The sequence below is a fragment of the Tinamus guttatus genome, unplaced genomic scaffold (genome assembly GCF_059628265.1).
Source record: "Tinamus guttatus ecotype Peru unplaced genomic scaffold, ASM5962826v1 Tinamus_guttatus_pri_ptg000090l, whole genome shotgun sequence".
Lineage (NCBI taxonomy): Eukaryota > Metazoa > Chordata > Aves > Tinamiformes > Tinamidae > Tinamus > Tinamus guttatus.
In genome coordinates, this window is record NW_028288624.1 from 2,060,176 (window position 1) to 2,082,155 (window position 21,980).

General features: G+C 40.4%; 1 protein-coding gene across 1 annotated transcript in view; it reads left to right on the forward strand.

The window, feature by feature from the left end:
• MACROD2 (mono-ADP ribosylhydrolase 2) overlaps positions 1–21,980 on the forward strand; it is a 751,315-nt gene that overhangs the window by 437,858 nt on the left and 291,477 nt on the right. The gene's annotated exons all lie outside the window — the stretch shown is intronic.

Below are 21,980 nucleotides of genomic sequence, written 5' to 3' on the forward strand. Positions count from 1 at the left end.
AGCAATGCATCATTAGCTTAAATTATCTGAACTCTACTAGCCTTTTAATCCACTGATGAGAGCATGTTATAAATCACTTCTTTGTACCAATCCAGAGAGGATGCAAGTTGTTGCATAACTATGACTCTTCAAGGTTTATGCTATTTTCTATAGAGCTTTTGGTTAATTCTTTTGCCTGTCAAATGGGCAGGTGGCTGCCAGGTAAGGACGAGCTTCCTTCAGATGTGCGCTTAGATGCTCAGGACAAAGACTCCTTTCAGTCAGAAGGAACTACTCCCCCTCCAGCTCTGGAGTTTGGGCTCTGTAGCTCAAGCTGAAGTCTTTAGCCCTGGGTATCTGCAGTTTAGTTCCCTCAATGTTGAACTGCGAAGCAAGTTATCACCTGGCTGTGATTTCACATCTGTTAGGTTGTTTCAGCTGGTGGTGTGATACTTCATATGTTTAGCATATCAGAATACATGTTCTTTAGGTTATTTAATGGTAATTGGATCATCAGTGTTGTGTCAAGGTGAAATACGCAGTAAAACTATCGATGTTAGAAGTGTCAATGGAAGAAAATAAACCTTTTGTGGGGGAAGATGGGGGAGTGTTGGGGTTGTGGCCTGAATAGATATGCCGGGCAGAATGAAGGCCGATAAATATTGCTTTCTCCTCCTTCTGGGAGAAAACTGTGCTCTTCGCACTTCACCTGCTAAGAATTTTATTAAAAATCCTTTCCATACTTTTCAAAATTCTGCATTACCCAGCCACTAAAGGCAGGTGATACCAAATGAGGTTGTTACCTGTTTTTTTTTTTTTTTCATTTTAATGCAATGCATGTAAATTAGAACTGAAAGCAACCCCTGGCAATGGTTTGAACTCTTCTCTGGGGTTGTTTGAACACACAGGGATGTTTCTCTGTCCTGCTGCCATTCTGATGGGAGGCGGTGTGATCTCTGTGCAGTTGCTGCCACCTTCACCCTTGGTTCCTGCCTTTATGTTCTGGGCAATTACGTGTGTCTTTTGGGGCTGCCAGATTAGAGAGAAAGAAGTGAAATATTGTGTAAAAACTAAGAATATTAAAATAACAAAGGCAAACCTGCAATGGGCCTCCGTTAATGCTCACAGGCTTGCAACTGCTGGGACCATATGGTGGTTTCTGTAACTGTGGAACCTTCTCGGTGGTGGCTGGGGATTTCACTGGAATAATAGGAATTAGTCACACTGCCAGGTTATGTGAAAGACAGTGTCACATTTCAGTAGCAACAGATGCCCATGGGGGAGATCGTCCCTGTGCAATTCCCTGGCTGCTTGGAGGCTGTGGCATTAGAAGTTTAGGAGGAGTTAACACAGGAGTTAAGGGCCTTGTGCAGATCATGAGCTGCTCTGGAAAACCCAACCCTGGGAATGCTGGCGAAGCTGCAGGAAGAGAAGGTTGCTCAAGGACACACCCTAATGATCCATCAAACCTGGAGCAAGGCAAACTATGCAATTTGTCCCATTAAGGAGCACTCGGTTGTTATGAGTTTGAGGAGAATATGAAGTGCAAGTGGATTTACCAAGCCACAGTGTAGGAGAAATGGAGAACAGGGAAAGGAAATGAGTAAAACTACATGCAGATTGTGGAGGCTGGTAGAGATCAGATGCAGAGAACTGAAGTAATCAAGGTGACATCAAGGTGTAGACTGGATTACAGCCATAGATAGGGGTATTTCCCATATCTCACTTTCAATCACCAAAAAAATCAGGAGAAAAAGGTAGCTTATATATGAATAAGGAGGAGAAAATCAGGTGTGCTGAGTTAGGGTGCATTTTGCTTGGCTCTTTGAGGCAATCAGTCTCATTTCAAGGTGATGAGATGCATATGGGCAGGAACTGTAAGAATTTTTGAATAACGGCTGGGTAAAAAGCAAATAAATAGGTGTTGACATTAACATTAAAAGAATTAGCCAATCAGAAAGCATGGGAGCACTAGCAGCTCTGGTAAGTCAGAAAGAAGTGGGAAGGCATTACAAGAGTGTAAAAATGTGAATGCATTATTTATCCTTAAAATAGAAAACCAGCAAGTGTAGAAATTGCAGCCAAAATAATAAAGTAACAGTTCATATCAAATGGAATGCGAATTATGTCATAGGATTTAGAATTGCTTGAGGCATTAGGAATGGAGAGAAATGATAAATGGTAACCCAGACAGAAGTATGCAGGGTGACTTGAGGTGCACTACTAAGCACAGCTTTAATTTAACATCCTTATTAATGATTTCTGAAGAGTGCATAAACAGCGCATTGATTACACTTACAAATGATGCTGCGTTCGGTAGGGTGGCAAACCCTGGGGAAGGACAGGGATATACAATGATAGTTGGTTGTAAAGGCTGCAGATACCACCCGAATGAGCACCCACTGCAGCGGCGCGAGGGAGGTCATGCCATCACATTGGGGGAATCGAGGTCAGGACCAAAGCTGCCAGCTGCAGGAAGAAGACAAGGTGGCATATGGTGGTGAAAAACAACCCAGCCCTCAAACAGGCAAAGAGATGCGAGCGCTGGAAAACCGGCATGAGGGAAATGAGGGAAAGGTCTTGGATAACAAGCCTTAAATTAGATATAGGATTGAATTGTCTTGTGGAGGTATTACACATTGCTGAGTTGCCTACTGCAAATTGATGTAGGCCAGATAGGTTATAGTCTTCGTTCAAAACAGACTGGTGAGAGTAAGAATAAGATTCTAAATAGCTCAAACAGGAATATAGATTTTTTTTGTACCTACTGAGAAAGAGAAGTATTATTATGAACTTGAAACACTGTATAAAATGTAAGATATTACTTTAGGGGAAGAGAAGTATCTAAGTGCGTGTATGGGAAAATGACACATATGATATTAGAAACACCATTTAATAAATATCCAAGAGTGTCTTCCCCCACTGTCTAGAGATCCACAAATTCAAGCAACTCTGTGCTAACTCTTGAGGGTGCACTGAAGTCTCGTATGAAAATGTTATAATCTTGGTATATAAAAAATATGATGGGCAAAAGTAGAAATGAGATGAGGAAATATAATGAAATACCAGCCAGCGTGATTACCAAGACTCGTAACTCACCTGCAGTCCAGCCAAGGGCACAAATTTGTGTAGGTGTACAGTACTTTCAAATCACAAAATTGTTTGAGGCTTTCTTAGGTAAATATTCCTTTTGTATAGACATTAGATTAATCTATCCTAGAATCCTTCTGTAAATGCATATTGTAGACAAAGATCCTTTTTCCGAATTTTATTCATTTTCCAGATTGGGCAAATTTAATACCTATACTAGCATAGCTGATTTCTACAGAAATATGATCTAGTAATTACTCTGAAGACTACATAAATAATTCAGGAAGTATGTATGTCACTTTATCAGTCTATATTAGTTCAAAAATAACTGAATTATCTTTTTAGTTTGCTTAAGTGTTTGTCCCTGCCTTTAGTCATAGTTTTTAGAAATAGAATGTACTGATATCCTAGAAATTTGGGTTTACCTCCAAAAGGAAAATGTGCTCCTGAGAGGCTGTACTGTGAGCTTTGAGTAGAGACATAAACTTTGAGCCGCTTTTATGCCAGAATCTTCTATTATAACCCAGGCACTTAACTAACTTTTAGTATAGATTTTGAACCCAGAGTGATCTTGGCTACCCTTTGCCTAAATTATCAAACTCATCAAAGAAGGAATTTTACTGGGATTGTAGACAAGCACTTCTCCTGGTATGCTATAAAGTATTTTTCCCCCAGAGAGCAATTTATGGTATTACGTTTACCTATCTTGTTTTCTCATGGTGCAGATTTATGTTTTAAGGAAAAACCTTTAACACTTTTTTTTTTTTAAAGGTATTTCCTGTTGAGCAAGTTGCCATAGCAATGAGTTGTAAGTTTGAAAGTCCTTGACTTTGTTCTATCATCTGGTTTTCTGATACAGATTTGCATCTATCCATAGACAACTTGCTTTGGAGGGTAATTTCTGCGGCATCATAAATCTACTCCACTTAATTTGTTTCTTTTAAACACTTACTTAACTTGTGAGCTGTGTGATGACTAATCTTACAATTTCAGACCAAGCTTTTCATTCCAGCTCTGCCCTTCTTTTTTACTTAACTTTGTTTTTTCCCTCCTTCTAGGTAATTCTCTTTAAAAAAAATAAGCTACTGCATTAATTTTCAAGTTGACACAATTCCCAAGGTGTGTGTGTGTTTGTTTTGATTTTTTTTTTTTTTTAAAAAAAACCCATCTGCCTCAGTTTAGGAAGTTGTGGTCTTTTCAGCCACACTCAGCCGTGTTTTTGGTCACTGCAGCTTAATCTGCTGCCCTCTGTCCCGTGTGCTCCCAAGCACTTCTTCCAAAGCGATATTGGCAGCGTGAAGGAGGGTGGCGATTCAACTGGGACTTCATTAGAGAAGCTGGAATCCAGCTGGATCAAGTGCAGAGTGTTTTGCGCTTGCCTGATAATTCATTGAAGTGGAGGGGTGCCGGGTTGGCAGAGGTGTTTCAGCAAAGACACCGGTCTTGCACGTGATTTTCTAGCTGGAGTTCTAGTTCACCCCTCCTTGCCAGTGTGTTGGCTGAAATGGATTTTCTGTGGAGCAAAATGCCCTTAATTTTGCTTCTCCTGCTATCTGGACACCCCTCTTCCTCTTCACAGAATGTTTTACCTAGGCATGGAGACCATAACCAGCTCCATGTGTTCTATAAGCATCTTCTAATATATACTTTTCCAAAAAAAAAGCCCATAAGTATTGGTTTCTTGTGGCCAGGAGTGGCAGGAGCAGCTCTGAGGGATGCATGGATCAGCCGCCCATACCTCCTTTCATGATAACAGGTCATGGAGAAGTGATTTGGGCTGATGGTGATAATGGTGCGACCTGGTGGCAATCTACATTATTAAGTAAAATTTGGGGATTCCTTTTCCACCTTATTTTTTTTGAATACAGAAGGGAACAGATAACAGTCCCAAAATGAGGAGGTCCTTGGACTTGTCCCGTGAGGGCTCATGATGCTCATGCCTGGGCTTAGCTATTGCCCTAAACAGCAGCATATATTGAACAGTGTTATGTTTACTGTGATGAATATGGGGGAAATGGCTTGCTAAGGAGAAAATTCTGCAAGCCAATCCTGTGTTGAAAAGGTGGAACCTTCCTAGAAAGACTGGGTTGGCTTGCTTGTTGGATGACTCTCTCGGACACGGGGCCAACACATCAGCACTGCAGGAAAGGCTTCAATCCACATGAAGATTTAAGGAATGTGCCGTGATAGGTATAACGGAAAAATAACAGTTGCAACAGCATCAAATTGTTATGGTGCCCATGTTTGTCATGTAAGCTGCGGTGGCAATCTGGTGCAATTAGGTGTTGCTTGTTGATGGGGTTGTAGGTGGGAAGGTCCTTTCCGTCCTTGGGAAGGGCTGCCCGGGAGCTAGGGGCTGTGCCATGGTTTTTTCCCAAACAATTTAATTGCGAAAACTCAAGGCACAATGCTGCCTGTTAGCACTGCAGGGAGCTCACCAGGGCCCAATCCCTTCACTTTTTTCATCTGAGAATATCTTTTCTGTTCATCCATTTGCTCTAGAAAGGGACTGTGTTTCAAGCATCAAATTAAAAATCTGGTTATTTGGGGCATTGTTTCTGATCTTATTTACGTAACTAACATAAAGTGAAGAAGCATAAATGATTCTGTAAGTTGGATGGGCATTATATTACTTAAGAAAGAAAAATATGCATTGCATTATAGCCTGATTTCTATTAATAATCAGAGTAAACATACAGGAAACCAGTTCTGAAAAGTAAACAGAAGGGGTATGCTTTCATGAGCCTTATTTGCCAGCCCATTAAATATGCTTTCCCTGAATGGTTAATAGTCCCTTGGAGTGGTGTACGTTGTACAAAAATGATCTATCAGGTCTTAGCTGCGTATAAATAAATGGCAATTAGCAGTAGTTAGCCAAAAAATATACCTTTACCTGAGAGGTTTGTAATGCTGTTCCTGTATGATGATACTGCATTGTCTTTTAAGGCCTGAACATTCATATCTATAGAGTTTGAATAATCTAATTAAAGTAGTCTAAGTGGGAATAAGCATTTCTTTAATCTGAAAAACTATTCACACCAACACCACATATTTTAGCAAAATAGTTCAACAGCCTTATTTTTTTCAAAGTCGCCTGTCTTCTAAAGATTTTCTTCATAGCAGAGAGATGGAAGCAGATATAACAAATTGAGTCGGTATTTATGGTTAAAAAAAAATCTGTGGTAAAAAAAAGATTTGTGTTGTATCCTGGCTTCACATGTTTTGTCATGGTAAGATATCACTAAGAGAGAAGTTTTTATATTGGGATAAATACAGACTTTTTGCTTTGACTTTTTGCTTTCTCCTTCCTTCCTGAAAGATGGCTACCTAGGGTAAAACTATAAGGCTAGGACACACTTCTGTAGACTGCAGCTCACTTGAGCTTTGCTTCGCTAACAGTCTTGTTTTGTGTGTGTGTGAGCTTTTTTTTTATATATATATATTTTCAATTTGGACAATAGAAAATGCTGTACTGCAGTTATGTTCCTTTCCTAGAGAAAAAAAATTAGCCTACTGCTAGTTTTTAATGAGTTGTTGCACACTTCTGAACTTTCCATTACAGGTATTGGATGGAAAAATCTGTATTAATTAAATATCTGCCTATGCGTATTCCTCACAACTGTACATTTCCGCAGGCAGAGCAGGCGTGTCACAGTATTTTTTTTTTTTTTTTCTCATACCAAATGACTTGCAGAAGAAATCTTGGGTGATGGTCTAAATCAACCAAAACTACAAGATGTTAGGGCAGAGGTATCCATTACTGTGTCCTCCGTGAAAGGCTGCTGCTGAATCTGCACTTTCTTAAACCTAGAGAGGTTATTTCCTCTACTCATGCAGAAGATGAAACTGCGGATGTCTCAGAACATATATAAAATGTTATAGCACATTTCCAGTGTTTTCTCCTGTCCGCTGCCTTTTGATATTCCCTGTTAAGGGTGTCATTCCTCCCAGAGGAAGCCCTGGATAGGCACTGTGGAGAGAGTGTTTTCAGCATGATTGTGGTGGGCTTAAATCCTCCTAATTTGCAGGCAGACAATGTGTTTTCACCATGCATTAAATGTTTATATTTCAGCATGCTCCTGGCTTTAACTGGTCACCATGACCATACTCCTGGCTTTAGCTTGATGTCAAACTGCTTCTTTCCAAAGCCGTTGGAACTGACGCTTTCCTCCTTCCCCGTGTTCCTGAGGCCGAACCTCCACATGCCAGCAGGCACTGGAGCAGCCTCCGTCATCAAGAGGAAATGTTAACATGGGCAATTCTGGGTTGCCCAAAAGTTCTCAACCTTTATCTTAAATCTCGGTCTCCTGCTTAGTTCTTTTCATCCCCCTGGATCATTGGACATCATAATTTTGTTTTTCAAAGGAAAATGCATAGTGGTGCACAGCATTTCTCCATGCAGCTGCCGTGTAGGTAGCCAGGTAGCTACCTATTCTTCCCTCCTCAAATATGCTAAGACTAAATTCGGTGACAAGTCAAGCCCAAGACAAATATATGTCATCAAACAGACTTTTTTTGCTTTCTTTGTGCTAAATTAATGTCTCCTTTGCCTTCTAACGCCCCTGTTTACATACTCTAGTATCATATTTGCTTCTTTAACAAACACTGTTACAAACATCATATTATTACTTACTGCAATCTTGAGTCATTATGTTTGTTATTGCCTGTAGCTTTGTTCCTTTTAAGTGTTTACGTGCGATGAGTTTTTGAGCATCAGAGCTGCTGAGTTGGGTACTGCATTATATCTAGAAAGCTAGTGCAGCTAGTTCTGACTAAAAAAGTAGGCACATAAAGATTGTCTGTTTATCTCAGAAACTTGTGTTTTCTCCATGGCCTGAGATAGGAGGTGAGGAGTGTGTACGCTGAATTTTTTTATGCAGTATTTAGGCAGTATTAATATCTGAATGATTACAACTTACCAAATCAAAAAATGCCCCGAAAGTGTGGGTTGGGTCTGGAAGCATGGGTTAGATGAGTGGACAGTGAGGTGGATTAACAACTGGCTGCGTGGCAGAGCCCAGAGAGTGGTCATCAGCGGTGCCGAGTCTAGTTGGAGGCCTGTAGCTAGCGGTGTCCCCCAGGGGTCAGTCCTTGGTCCAGTCCTGTTCAATTTATTCATCAATGACCTGGATGAAGGCACAGAGTGCTCCCTCAGCAAGTTTGCTGATGATACCAAACTGGGAGGAGTAGCTGATACCCCAGAGGGCTGCGCTGCCATCCAGAAGGACCTGGACAGACTGGACAACTAGGCATTGAAAAGCTTCATGCAATTCAACAAGGCCAACTGCAAGGTTCTCCACCTGGGGAGAAATAACCCCAGACACCAGTAGAGGCTGGGGACTGACCTTCTGGAGAGCAGCTCTGCAGAGAAAGACCTGGGTGTCATGGTGGACGACAAGTTGACCATGAGGCAGCAGTGTGCCCTCGTGGCCAAGAAGGCCAATGGGATCCTGGGGTGCATTAAGAAGAGCGTCTCCAGCAGGTCGAGAGAGGTGATCCTGCCCCTCTACTCAGCCCTGGTGAGGCCACATCTGGAGTACTGTGTCCAGTTCTGGGCCTCCCAGTGAAGAGGGATGTGGAACTGCTGGAGAGAGTCCAGCACAGGGCTACGAGGATGATCAGGGGCCTGGAACATCTGCCCTAGGAGGAGAGGCTGAGGGAGCTGGGCCTGTTCAGCCTGGAGAAGAGAAGGCTGAGAGGGGATCTAATCAGTGTGTATAAATACCTGGGAGTGAGGAGGATGGTGCTGGCCTCTTTTCAGTGGTGGCCACCGGCAGAACTAGAGGTCATGGCCAGAAACTGAAGCACCAAAAGTCCCACAGGAACTTAAGGAAAAACTTCTTATCAGTGAGGGTGACAGAGCACTGAAACAGACTGCCCAGAGAGGTTGTGGAGTCTCCTTCTCTGGAGATCTTCAAAACCCCCTTGGATGCAGTCCTGTGCCACGTGCTCTAGGTGACCCTGCATGTGCAGAGGGGTTGGACTACATAATCTCTAGGGGTCCCTTCCAAGCTTAATGATTCTATGATTCTATGCACCTTCCTGTTATCTTAGGAAAGCAAGCAAACCTACAGCAAGTCATCCAGGCCTATTTGAAATCAAAAACAGCAGTTTTGTAAAAGATGGGATTCGTAAAAATAACTCAGATCTGTTTCAGTAGAGCGTTAACCATTTGGTGTCCTTGGAAGGACGTTGCTAAAAAACTGCGGGGCAGCAACTGTCAAATACCTAAAATTGCAGTGTGAGAGGATGTAGATCCATCTTCATCATATTTCATTTCAGGATATCCACAGAAATTGATGACACTAGTGACAGCTAATACTTGGGCTACAGATTGTGACTGAGCATTGGAAACACCCTCCTTGATGCACTTAAGAATGCAGAGCCAGATCACCTATTGCACTGCTGACTTTAGTTAAAATTGCTACTGATTGATATGCTTAAAAGCAGAAACTTCTAGTGCTGTTTATTACACATCATGCATTAAGTTTCAGAGGGATGTCACCTTCATTTATGGCTTTGGCCTGTGTTGTCCTGAGTTGGGCTTATGGAGGATTTGTGATTTTTGTGTGTGGTTTTTTTGTGTTTTTTTTTTTGTGTTTTTTTTTGTTTGTTTGTTTTTGTTGTTGTTGTTTTTTTTGAAAGCCTAATCCAGTGTCATCAATCTCATCTGTACATAACAATCTAAATAACCTGTGAAAATATTTACTCTGCCTGGTCTGCAGATAACCTTACGAGTATATCAGAGGAACGGGAAACAATGGCATTTCTGTGTGATCTTGCAGTGGTGCTGGGTTCCTTATAGCACAAATACAAATTTCCCCTGGCCTCTAAAGACATGTTTGAGGAGATAGGAAAGTCTGTGGACTTCTTCCAGTCTCACTATGATGGCTAGACATTCAGTACGAGCTACAAAGCACGCTCGGACTAGCTAAATACTTGAGAATCTAGCCCCAAAACAGCCATCGTAGCTGCACTGTGTGTAGTCCCTGAGCTGGGTTGGCTGCGTATGTTAGTGTGATTTATCATCATGCCTTTGCCTTGCAGTGCAGGTTGACTTTAAATAAATTAAACCATTTTTCTTTATTATTTCTGTGTTAAGGAAAGCAGCCCTTGTGTTCTCCCCAGGCGCAGGGGTGCTCTGAGTGAACACATGAAGCACCATGTCAGTGAGTCACATTCTGCTGAGGGCCGAGAAGCTGTGTGAAACACTCGCATGTGCCTTGCGCGCCCTTATGAGGCAAGTTGGGGAGGATAACAGAACGCTACAGGATATCAGGATATTAGTTAAATGACAGGCTCTGGAAAAGGCTTCAGAGTATAAGATACTGAGTTAAATTCTCCCCAGTGCCTAAATAACAACCTGGCATTAAAAGCATTTTCAGCCATGTAAAACGTTAGGTAGCTTGGACTGAAAGATTTTGCTGGTTAAAGGTAACAGTTCTTTCATCCTTATTCTATTGCATGTATGACACAGATTTCAGACATTAAGTACAGAAGGAAAAATAGTAAGTAGGCAGAAATGCATAGGTCTAGCTCTAAAATCCAACTCAAGCTAAAACGCAGACTGCATGAACGCTTGCAAAGAGGGTTAGTTGTAAGAGGTGTAAGGTGGCAAGTTGGAGTCGGGGACTCTGTAGAGCCTCTAGCACATGCTGATCCTACAGCCACTTGTGTTTTGTTGGTTGGTATGTGTCAGAGATTATGTATAGATAAACCCTCCCTAGCCATGGAGCCCTCTTAGCCCCACTCTTGTTTACAAATTATTTGAACTATTGACAGCCAGAAGGATGCTCCAGTGATCGGAAGAAGTGTTTTATGTTGACAAAAAGAGCTAATTGCCACGATGGAGTGTGCAGACCCATGCCTTAAAACAGCCTTGTGAAACCATCCGGGCCGTAGGCAGTCGGCTTGATTCATTTCCATTGGCAGCTCTGGAAATTCTAATGCTGTAAATGCTGTGGGCATCAAGGGAAGCACTGTCTTCACAGGCTTAGAACTAGGGCCAGTGGGCTATGCTCATGTCAAGTGAAATAATGACTGATTCAGGCTAAGAATGTATTTTTATAGGTAGAATTTCTGAAAGCATGAAATCTGTATTCAAAGCGTATGAATGTGATGGGTCTCTTTCCTGTTTTTCCCTAGATTTCTTTTTGGTATGTGTACTTTATGTTAAACTCTTCTAGAATATGTTGTTCTGGTGTTTTATATGGAGGAATAAATAAATGAAACACATCAGGCTCTCTCTTGATGTTGATGAGTGGGTTTGTAGATATACCACCATCCTTTCCTGAGGTAGTACGGGAAGAAACAAGCCTTTCAAGGGCTCTTGAACACAAGGGCATCAAGCAATTGCTAGGTACGCATTAGAAAATATTTGTTTTTACAAAAACAACAAATGCAAAGCTGGTTGGCTGTCTTCCAAACAGTCTGATCATATTATGGTTTTCTGCAACAACCATGGTGGAAAAATCTGGATTCAGCAGACTTTGTGTCCCTGAAATACTTTACAGAATGCAAAGGCAAACTCTCAGCGGCCAAAATGTCTTGAGTTTTGCAGAGTGTCTGCAATCATTAAATGCTAATCAAATCGCTGATGGGAGCAGGGAAGATGCTGCATGTATTCTGGTATGTGCTACATCCACCAGTTAGTCTCTGAAAACAGCATCTGCAGAAATGATCAACAGTGAAGATTTCCATAGCGCAACTTTGAGTTATTTCATTTTCCTTTGGGACTGCAGGTATGGACAGAACGGGGTGTCACCATGGAGCAGTGGCCATATGCCAACGGTGGCAGGAGAGTGCTTGAGACCCTCTAGGCTGCATAGGGGGAGTCATATGGGGCACATGAGTTATTTGCACTGAAATCCAGCTGCCATGCAGCAGGCAGTGCTGGATCCCAGTGATTACTCAGCTGGTGTGGGCTGCAGCAGTGAGGAGGTCCAGAGGGATGCATGTAAAAATAGTAGGGCCTGTCAACGGAAATCACAACATGGCTCATTAATGGCTCCATAGTACTCGGAAGGAAACTCAAACTTTTCCATGGCACTTTTGGGGCCGGTGATTAGCCAGCGACATTGTCAGCGTTGTCGCTTGCAGGTAGCCAGCGCCTTCCCGCTCTGCAAACCTGCAGTTTAGCCCGCACAGGGCTCGAGGAAGGCAAAGATGCCTTTCCAAGGCAAGGAGCGAGTGCCCCCTGCAGCAAGGGCCTACAGGTGGCCGCCTCCTGAGGGACGTGGGGACACAGGCTCACACCCCATGCTCATTTCTTTGCCCCTCATGAGGACTTGTGGGCTTCCCTGCTCCATGCCGCCTCCTTGAGTACAGTGAGCACAGAAGGCTGAGGGATCGCTTGCAAATACATTAAGAGCATATACACCGCTCTATATGTTACTCGTGAGAACTAGAACTTTCCAGATTATTTTTTTGTCATTACCTATATAGCATTGACCATTCAGTTCTGAAAAGCCTTTTGTTAGTGTAATTAAATATATATATATATATTTATGGAATATGAGCACAGTTATGTAGCTTGAATTATTTTTAATTAGGGTTTCTACCTGAATAAGCCAAAAAACATGGGGAAAGGATAATTGACTTACCTTGCTCAGATTGTTTGAACAGTTTTAACAGTGTTTAACAGCCCTTTATAAAACATTATGAGGAAGCCAAGGTGATGGGCCATTTTGTTCCTCCTGCTACATTATTTTTGGTAAGTGTCTAGGGTACATTTAGATAAACTACAGAGCTAAGTCTGAAAAAGAAAGACCTAAATAACCAGTGAATTATTTCTATTTGCATTGAGAAATTAACAGTAATTAGCATTCAAGTTTTAATTATATTGTATTAGTGAAGCTGATAAGGCCTCTGGGAGTGTGGTTGCAAGCAACTTCTTTTATTTACTCTATGCAAATCTATCGACTTATATTTAATTAGAGGTTGAAACCTGGAACAATTATCGGCAGTTGCTTTAGTATTAATGAGCTTGACAGAACTCTCTGTCAATGTGTTTTATGATTGAGAATCATAATATTGAATCTCAGTCGGTTCAAAGAACTTGCAGCCTTCGTCAAGCCAAACCATGTTATTCAGTGTGTTGTGTATATAGTTCATTCTGGCCATGGAAAAGGTTGGAAATGTCCTTACAAGTTCGTAAAGTTGCTTCTTTCTGTACGATGGTGTGAGAATATATGAGAGAATTTATTCTAATAAGGCATGTATTGCCAATATTATTTTGTTTTTAGTAAATGATTTGAAGAATAGCTACTTGGTTGCAACTTAGAATTTAGTTGCTTGACATCTGAATAATGCAGTTTGCAGTAACCCCGGTTGATGAATCCCTTCGCAAAATGAGCCCAGGTCTTGGCTTACCTGACAGCATTAGTGTTACCGTTCATATTCCAATTTTACTAAAGGTGAATGAGCCAAATGCAAGGAAAAGGACAGAAAAAGCCGATACTGGCTAGTGCCTTTTCATTGCATAGTGGTTGTAATAGAAGCACTAACTCTTAGTCGCTTTGATAGTTACTCCTTAGGGTTCTCTGGAAGACACGCCTTTTGTGTAGAAACAAAAAGTTTCTACCCATCTATCCAGAGAAAATATCCTAGAAAATGGCATTTGAGGCTAGTATTTCAGCGAACATTGTTGCAAGTTTTGTATTTCTGTACCTGCTGCTTCTCTGTGAAATGCCTGTCCCTTCCCCAAGCCTTTGAGTGGAAGAGATTGGAGATCCGTGTGAATGGTCCAGATTGGAGGTCCAGAGCGAATGGAACAGTACACAGGTCCATCAGCAAAATTTACCTACAGTAGCTGCAAAATGCACCTTATCAGCCATAAGCCTTGCAGTGAAATCACGCTTTTTAATTTACTTTCCAGGGGAGCTGAGGGAGGAGGAAAGACTAATGCTGCATCATGTAGGCAATCAATTGTTTTTATTATATCAGTTTGCCACACGACTGTGTCATATGAGAATCACACTATGTAGCGGAGGTCTTTGCTATTTTACCTCTAGGAAAAGGCTCATTTATAGCTTGTCACATGACTAATCGTTCTGATGTGATGCAAAACCATTAATTGTTCCCCATTGCTGGAGCTGCTGCCCTTCTGCTTCCAGCCTGGAAGTTGCTGCCCAGCTTGTCCATCGCAGCAGCCAACTGCAGCATTAAAGCATATAGTTGCAATCTGTAGTTCACAGAAGGCCTGGTAAGGTGATTTAAGCAACAGGCCACACAGGCTACACACGTGTGCAAGGCAGCAACTAAGCGACTCCCCTGGATGAGCTGTGAGCTGCCTCGTCATCGCTGAGCAGGGAAAACGAGAGCCCTTTTGCCCCTCTGCCCTAAATGGATATTAAAAGCTTGCTGCAGATATTATTTCCTTATTGATACTTCCCCTGCTTTTGTAATTTTTGTAGCATTTTTTATTATTTCTGTTTTCAATAATGTGTTTGCTAAGTTTATAATAACACAAAATGCATTTTTCAGGACATAAATTACCAGTGGTGTTCGTTTTTCAGCAGCATGTTTCCTCCAAGGTTTTCCACAAAGAAACTGTGCCTTAAGCCTGCACTCATTCCCTCTAAAGGTTGCGTGTGGTTGCAAGAAGAGGGAGAACTGCCTTTTTAAAAATGCCACTAAGCTTAAAAAAAAAGTTTTGGCATTTAATATCTGTTATGCTCTAATTTTTTTATAAAAGAGCATCGAGTTTAGCATTTATTATCTTTATTTATGGCTCTTACTAGTTAATATGCTCATAACCAGCCATAAATTGCCTTTGAATCAAGACCATGTTAAGCTATGTTTACTCAGGCAGTTAGACAGTGTTTCTGTTGTTGTTTAGGGCCCTTGTTCTTGTTTATGTCCCGTTGCTGTTATATTTACAGCTATTCGTTAGCAAGAGCTTTGTTAAAATTTTGCAAATATGCATTTCTTAGTCTTCCATTGGTCGTATTTTTATTGATGGTGATTGCTTCACTTTGGTGTTTAACCAGTTTAATTTGCATGTTGAGTGTCTGCATGGTGGGAACTTCCAGAGGTGAAGTCTTGGTGTTTTGGGGATGGGTGTTTCTTGTTGTCATAATTTTATTATCATTTTAATTATCGTTTTATTATTATTATTTATTGAAATGGAAATTGAAAACAGATGTAACATGCTTCTCTCTGGAAAAGATTTTGCCCACTTTCAGATCAGATGTGAACGGAATAAAATGCTAAACACATTGAGTGTACTAAATAAAGTGTGGAAGTATGGATTGTATTTGCTAGGGTGCTACAGGCATTTTAGAAAATATGCAGTGGTGTTTGCTCTAGACTTAACTCTTTCGATTGCTTACCTCAAATCTCTTCCGCGCTGGCTGAAAGAGGCAAGTTGGATAATTTCTCTGTTAAACAACATAAGGTCACTGCAACTCATTCTCACTGTGGAGCAGTTACTTTAAGGCATATGTTTCTTAGGGGACTTTTGAGATGGGACTTTCTGGCTGCTTTAGAGCAGTTTTTATCTTTTTTTTTTTTTTTTTTTTTTTTTTACAGCTGCGCACGCTGGTTCCTTTTAAATATATTAGAGAGGTAGGTTAATAAGTGAAAAGGGAATTTTCCATCATTTCCAGTGTCGATGAACGCATTATTAGCTTCCAGTGATTCTGCAGATGCTCTTTCTGCTAGATAAGCGGGAATGAGTGGCGCTTGCCACATCAGCTATTTAAGGAGCTGTGTTTTTTGTACTCAGCAAGGAATGGTTGCAGTCAAGTCTACGTATTAAACCAAACAGCGAAGACCGGGTGTCTTTGTGGGTTGCCCGAATACATGTTACTCTATTTTGCCTCCAATTGCCTTCTACCTGACAAGGCCAAAAATGCTGCTAGAAAACTCCCTTTTTGATTAATACAGAACCGCCCTTCTATATTAGTGGCCTACTAGTACATTATTGAAAAGGAAAAGTAAAGGGAAGGGGAAGGAAAGAAAAGGAAAGCCAGATTTTTAAATCAAAGAATAGTAAATTTTACAAATTGTCCTAACCCTTAGGTCAGGATCCTTTTTGTCTGAGATTAGTTTGCCCTTTTAGATAAATTTCATGTTTGCTAGAGGCTTCAGTGGGATTTCTGGTATCATAAATAGTAACATAGCTAAGTGATCATTTTTAATAATCCAGCGGGAGTATTGCTTACTGAGGCAATGTGTGCATTTCAACATGACTTCAGCAGAAAGCTCATCAAGCTTAGTCTCACTCTGTGAATGACTAACTTCAGCCAAGCAATTTCCTTTGATTCATCATATACTATTTTAAAAAAAAAGTGGTTTTGTGGTTTCATGGAAGATTATCAATTCTAATAGCTTTTCAGAAAATTCTGCTTTTAAAAAATGGCAGAAATAAATCTTTTTTGCCCCTTCCTAGGGCAATATTGCAGGTCTTTTGCATCTTTTTTGCATCTTTTGCAGCTTCCTTGGGTCTTGACAGTCATAGTTCCTGATGTGGGATAGTTAGTGTTCTTGAGGCATCTGCTGAGATGTGATGGAGGAAGAAGATGACAGCCAGTCACACTCATGTGAGGCTGTAGGGTCTTTTTTTCTTATTATATCTCATAGTTTCAAATTTGTACAGCATGAAATCGAAAGCAAGAAAAGGGTCTTCTGAGCAAACAAATAATGCAGTAGCAATGGTAGGAAAATGATGACTGCAAGCTGTTTCCCATATTACCTGAAAATGCTGATTTTCAGGGATTCAGCAAAACCTGAATTCCTAAGAGATTTTTTTATCAGATCAGATATAAATATTTCTCAGCTGACTTTCTTTGTTGCTAAGCATTTTCTTGGGTATTGTGATACAAAATATTTGGGGAACAGACAACTATAAAGAAAACTCATTTCATAATATTATAATCAAGTCAATAATTGCTCTAATAATGCCAGTTTTCACAGCAAAAATACCACTAATGGTAGAGTAGATGTTTTCTAGAAGGAAAGCTTTGTTTTTTCTATGTAAAATGTCTCTTGGGAAGATATCAGTCCTTTTTAGGATTCTTTTGCAAAATTACCTTTGCTGAAAAAACACAATGAGAACTATTTTCACAGGACTTGGAGTCAGCCTTCACTCTTTTTTTTTCTTTAACACTAAGGAATTTAAATGGAATTTTTCCCCCCTCTGTTTTTTAATTATCTTTTCCTGGATTTTTCATTCTATTTAGTTTGCTTGTCACTCATTTGCAGAGTTTATCTGATGTCAGGAAGGCACAGAAGTAATGCAAAGGTGCCAGGGTGGAAGAAATGAAGATGGTGAAGACATGGTTCATAGAAAGAAAAAAAGACAATTTGCTTTTCCAAATGTCTTTTAATGTGATTGGTACTGGTGTGATCTTATCTCAAAAATTAACAGTTCTAGGGGAAGATGCTTCTACACTCTACAGTGAGCAGTAATGAGGATTGAACTAGCTGGCTTTGGGGACAGTGAAGGAGGGGAGCTTTCTGTTCTATGGGAAGAGGACTGTTGTTTTTGCAGTGAAAAAGTAAAGGTACTAGTTTCAAATGATTGATCATTTCTTTTATCAAGCAAGTTTGAGCTATTCCCAATACTTCGAGAAATCCAGCTATAGGAAGAGGTACCATTATAAATTACAGCATGTGAATTCTTTTTTTGGGAAGTCCTACAGATTTCATTTCTTGGTCTATGTAACAATTTTGGAGGTTTTGAATTTGTATGCAGGTACAAGATTTTTTTTATCTTGTTGTAGGCAGACTGTTGTAGATCTAACCGCATCTGTGATCTCTGTTGCTGTTGAGAAAGAATGGACTTTGACTCTTGTCTTGCAAACAGGGGCAAAACTTGACAATTTGTACTTAGATCAGGAGACTGGCACTAAATGATTATGCAGTCTCCTTGAGACATTGTTAGATGTCATGTTACTGCACAGGATGAGATGGGTGATATTTTTTGAGGTGCATTGCAGTTGTCCATTCCCTTATGTCATTCCTATTAACTAAACAAATGTCAATGCTGAGAGTAGAAGCCTGTTCCCATTTCATTAATGGATTTTTTTTTCTATCAATTGCAGTGGGTTTTGATTTCAATCAATATTAGGCTAAAAGTATCTTTAATACAAGATCCACAAATGCGATCTCTATAAGTTGTTTGCTTTGGGCACAAGTCATAAGCATAAGTGTTGGAAAGCCGACACATGGTATTTCACTTCTTTTAGATCTGCAACAGCAATAGACAATAATAAACCCTTCCAAATGTGCATCAGTTTTGGTACAGCCATCTGGCTAATCCTGTAATAAAATATGTAGCAATCAGGAAAGTAGTTATGGCGTATCTAGCATTGATGTTATAAAACCAAAATTGCTCTAAATTTAATAATGTTTTAATCTGTGGCACAATCAAATTATGCTGTTCTTGAAGTAGAAATATCACAAGGTTGTATTGAACTGCACCAAAGATCCTTAACTAACTCAGTGTCTTGTCTCAAGCAGTGGCCAATAGCAAATACTCATGTAAAAGTATAAATAAAGGAGAAGTGTACAGTGAGTAAGAAGAGTATTTAAAATCTTTGCCTGCTTAATCTCTATGAAGCCCTGACCTGATGTTTTCATAGAATTACATATAACTCTAAGCTCTTGTTTCTGAGTTTTAATAGCTACATTACAGCTCAGCATTGTGCAAGTAAGGTTAGGAATGTTCTTGTCAATGTGTGTTATTTTACATATGACAACATAGATGTTTTATCTGCCATTTCAGTCCTTTGGCAGTCCATTACTTTGGCATCTTTCTGCAGCTGTTTGCAGTGGTATTTATTTTTCGGCTGCCTCAAATAGCTCCCTGCAGGCCGAGGTCCCAGCCAAAGGACTGGATGACTCTTGGCAGTGCGTGCAAAGCCTTGGAGGAACGAGCCAGGTGGGTGACTCACAGGACATTAGTCACAGGGGTTGTAACTCTTCAGAGGATTTCTGTAACAGATTGATTGCATCTAGCATTGTTAGAAATGCTTTTTAGCTTTGATCAAGCTTCTTTTGTCATCTTTCTTGTCTTGACTTAAGGCTTTGAAATAATTTATCAGAGCTTTCTTACCATGTTAGAGGTGACTCTGGCTTTTCATCTGACATACCCATCTGAACTTGGTGCCATCTTAGTCTTGGCTACTATAGGAAATGCTTATGGGAACCAGGAGCATTGTACCTTTCTGGATTTTGGAGACATTTTTATATAGGTTTGAGGCTTCTGATATCAGACATTGCTTTTGACAGGCCATAGGCAACATGCATCAGATTTTACTGTCTAGTGCTACCTTTGGGTTCCTGGTTGGTGCACTCCATCTCTACCTGTGCCTCCAGAAGGTCAGCATGCCTTTTCCACTCCTCCTTGCTTTTTTCATAAGTGTTCCTTTCCCATGGGACTGCAGAACATGTTTCTCAGGCACTGAGACACTTATTTGCGTTGGCGAAAGGCCTCTTTTACGAGTTCCTTAGTGAACAGCTGATACGTTTCAGGAGTTGCAAAGTGAACAACGCTGTTGCCTGCCTTTGTGAGGAGAGATGCCTCCGAGAGACATGGGGGTGCTTGGCTTCCAGCAGTGAGGCAACAGCTGAATACTGCTGTGAAGCTAATAAAGGGGTTTTGCTTAACATTTACTTCTTTGTCTTTTATTAGTGTCTCAAGACCATTACCTCAAAAGATTATTTGTTTACAGAGAAGAAATGCCAAAAATCTGTGTTGGTGAGCTCTTGGATGGAAATGAAGCTGCATGCCTTAGGTGGCCTCATTAATTCCTGTTTTTTTTTTGTTTGTTTGTTTTTTTGAAGAAGAATTTTAAATATGAGATGTTAGATTGTGCAGACACCTTGTGTAAATGTTCTGACATTTTATGAATGTATGCCTGGGGAGAAGCAGCATTTTTTACTTCCTTAGAGAAAAGATATTTAGTCTGATGGTGATTGCGAGCATTTTTAATTTTCATATTAATATTTTTAATTATGAGCCGCCACATCCTCTGATGTCCAATTGCAAACCATAAACCATCCAATCACAGTTTCATTAAATTCTAGTATAAAGTCTCTTGTGTTGTTTGCTCCTTCCCATTTTCCTCAATATACTGAAAGTTTCCACTCTTTGCTTGAGGAAGAGGAGGAGCTTGAAGAAGGTCTGTATAACCAACTGTGCAACCCCTTCATGCTAAATTTTTAACTTACCCCAACTCTTTCATTCAGTACAGATGTCTAGAAAAACAATGTCAGTCATCCGTGCCCTTCACTAAGAATGTTTGGGCCTACTGCTCCTGGCTGTTGTGTACTTACAGAAGAATTTTCCAAAGAGAAAAATGCAGCAGAAGGGCTTTCTTTCTTCCTCGGATGTCATTTACCTGCTTCTTTCATGTTGTCTATGTGTTAGCACAACTGAGTTAAATTACGGCCAGTCTTTTCTATTTTATTCTTTTTGATTCAGTTTGTTGCTGCACTTTCAGATCTCACAAAGGCTGCGGATGCTTGCAAGTCTGCCTGTTTTTTGCCATCTGTCCCAGCTGGCTTAGCAGCATGTAGCGAGCTGTCCCAGCTGGCCTTGTTTAAGCGATTGCATTGACCGGTCATGGCTACGCGGGACTTTCCTCACGACAGTCACCTCTTGTCTGCCTTGCAGAGAGCCTCATGTCCAGCAGAAATTTTCTCAGTATAAAAATCGATTCTTGATTTCCGAAAGAAATTAAGGCAGAACCACTTAAGGCAGGACCAGCCCTAAGGTTCTTCAAGCCTATGTGTTCACTCTTGTCTTCTCTTCAGAAATGTAAGGAGCAGGAATGAGTGAGGGAGTGATTAGCAAGAGGAGGAGGGAATGGCCCGCTGGGACATCAGGGAATGGGCAAGTCCATTGGAGTGGCCCTCAGAGTTTCAAGAAGTGTAAAGCAATTAGACTGCTCTTGCTAATGGGACAGATCTGGAAAATTTTAGATGTTGAGTGGAAAACCCATTTAAAAAGAAAGCCTAAAATCTCTGTTAACAAATGGAGAACATTCTTGAAAATACAATGTAGCTTTCAGTGTGCTTTTTGAAAAGAAGGACATCCAAATCTCTTCCAAGAAAATACTTCTTTAAAGGAATATTGTAGGGGGGGATTTTTAAAATCATAACTGATGACAGGACAGAAAATACAAATTTGTGGGAAAGGATGTTACTGAGATGTGGGGCCTTGCTCTTAGGTGGGAAGGTTTAAATAAAAACAAGGCCCTCTCCTCCCTCTTGCAGACTAAGTCATTCTTCAAAACACTGTAAAGCTGCCATATAAGCTAATATATGTATAGCAGTGGGAAAAAAATTAACAGAAGCTGTATTGGGGAGAAAAAAATACATGAGTGCTTTATACACTTAAGTGACTACCTTTGAAAGAGAACTTACTTTCTCAATAATTACTGCACCTTATTTTCTTTGTCAATTAATCTTTTGGAAGAAAACAAAATTTAAATATCAGATTTAAATGATGATTTTAATAATTTTCCTGTTTTTATTCCTGTTACTGAGAACCTTTAATGATGATTTTTAAATCCCTGCAAGTCATATTTCTTGATAATTAAACACAAATTTCATAATCTCAGTGCTTGGCCTAGAATGAAGTGGGAGACTTTGGGAGGTTGGTTTATTCCCTGTAGCCAAGGACATGCTGTTTTAAATCTCTCTGTATCTTAGAAATCCTGCAAAGCTAGTGACTGAGCAGCTTTCTAAGATACATATAAATCCTCGTTCACTCTCTGAAAGTGAGAGACAGGTTTTGAAATAGAAACAGGTTGCAGCAGAGCAGCTAGGAGGGATGGGGGGGAAATTGGATTCTGAAAGATTCATTAAAATCTCAAAAACTGATCTCATTGGCAGGGAAATGTGGCTCTTTATTTCTCTATGACTTTTGGAGGACCGTTGAAAGATGCAGCAGTTCAATT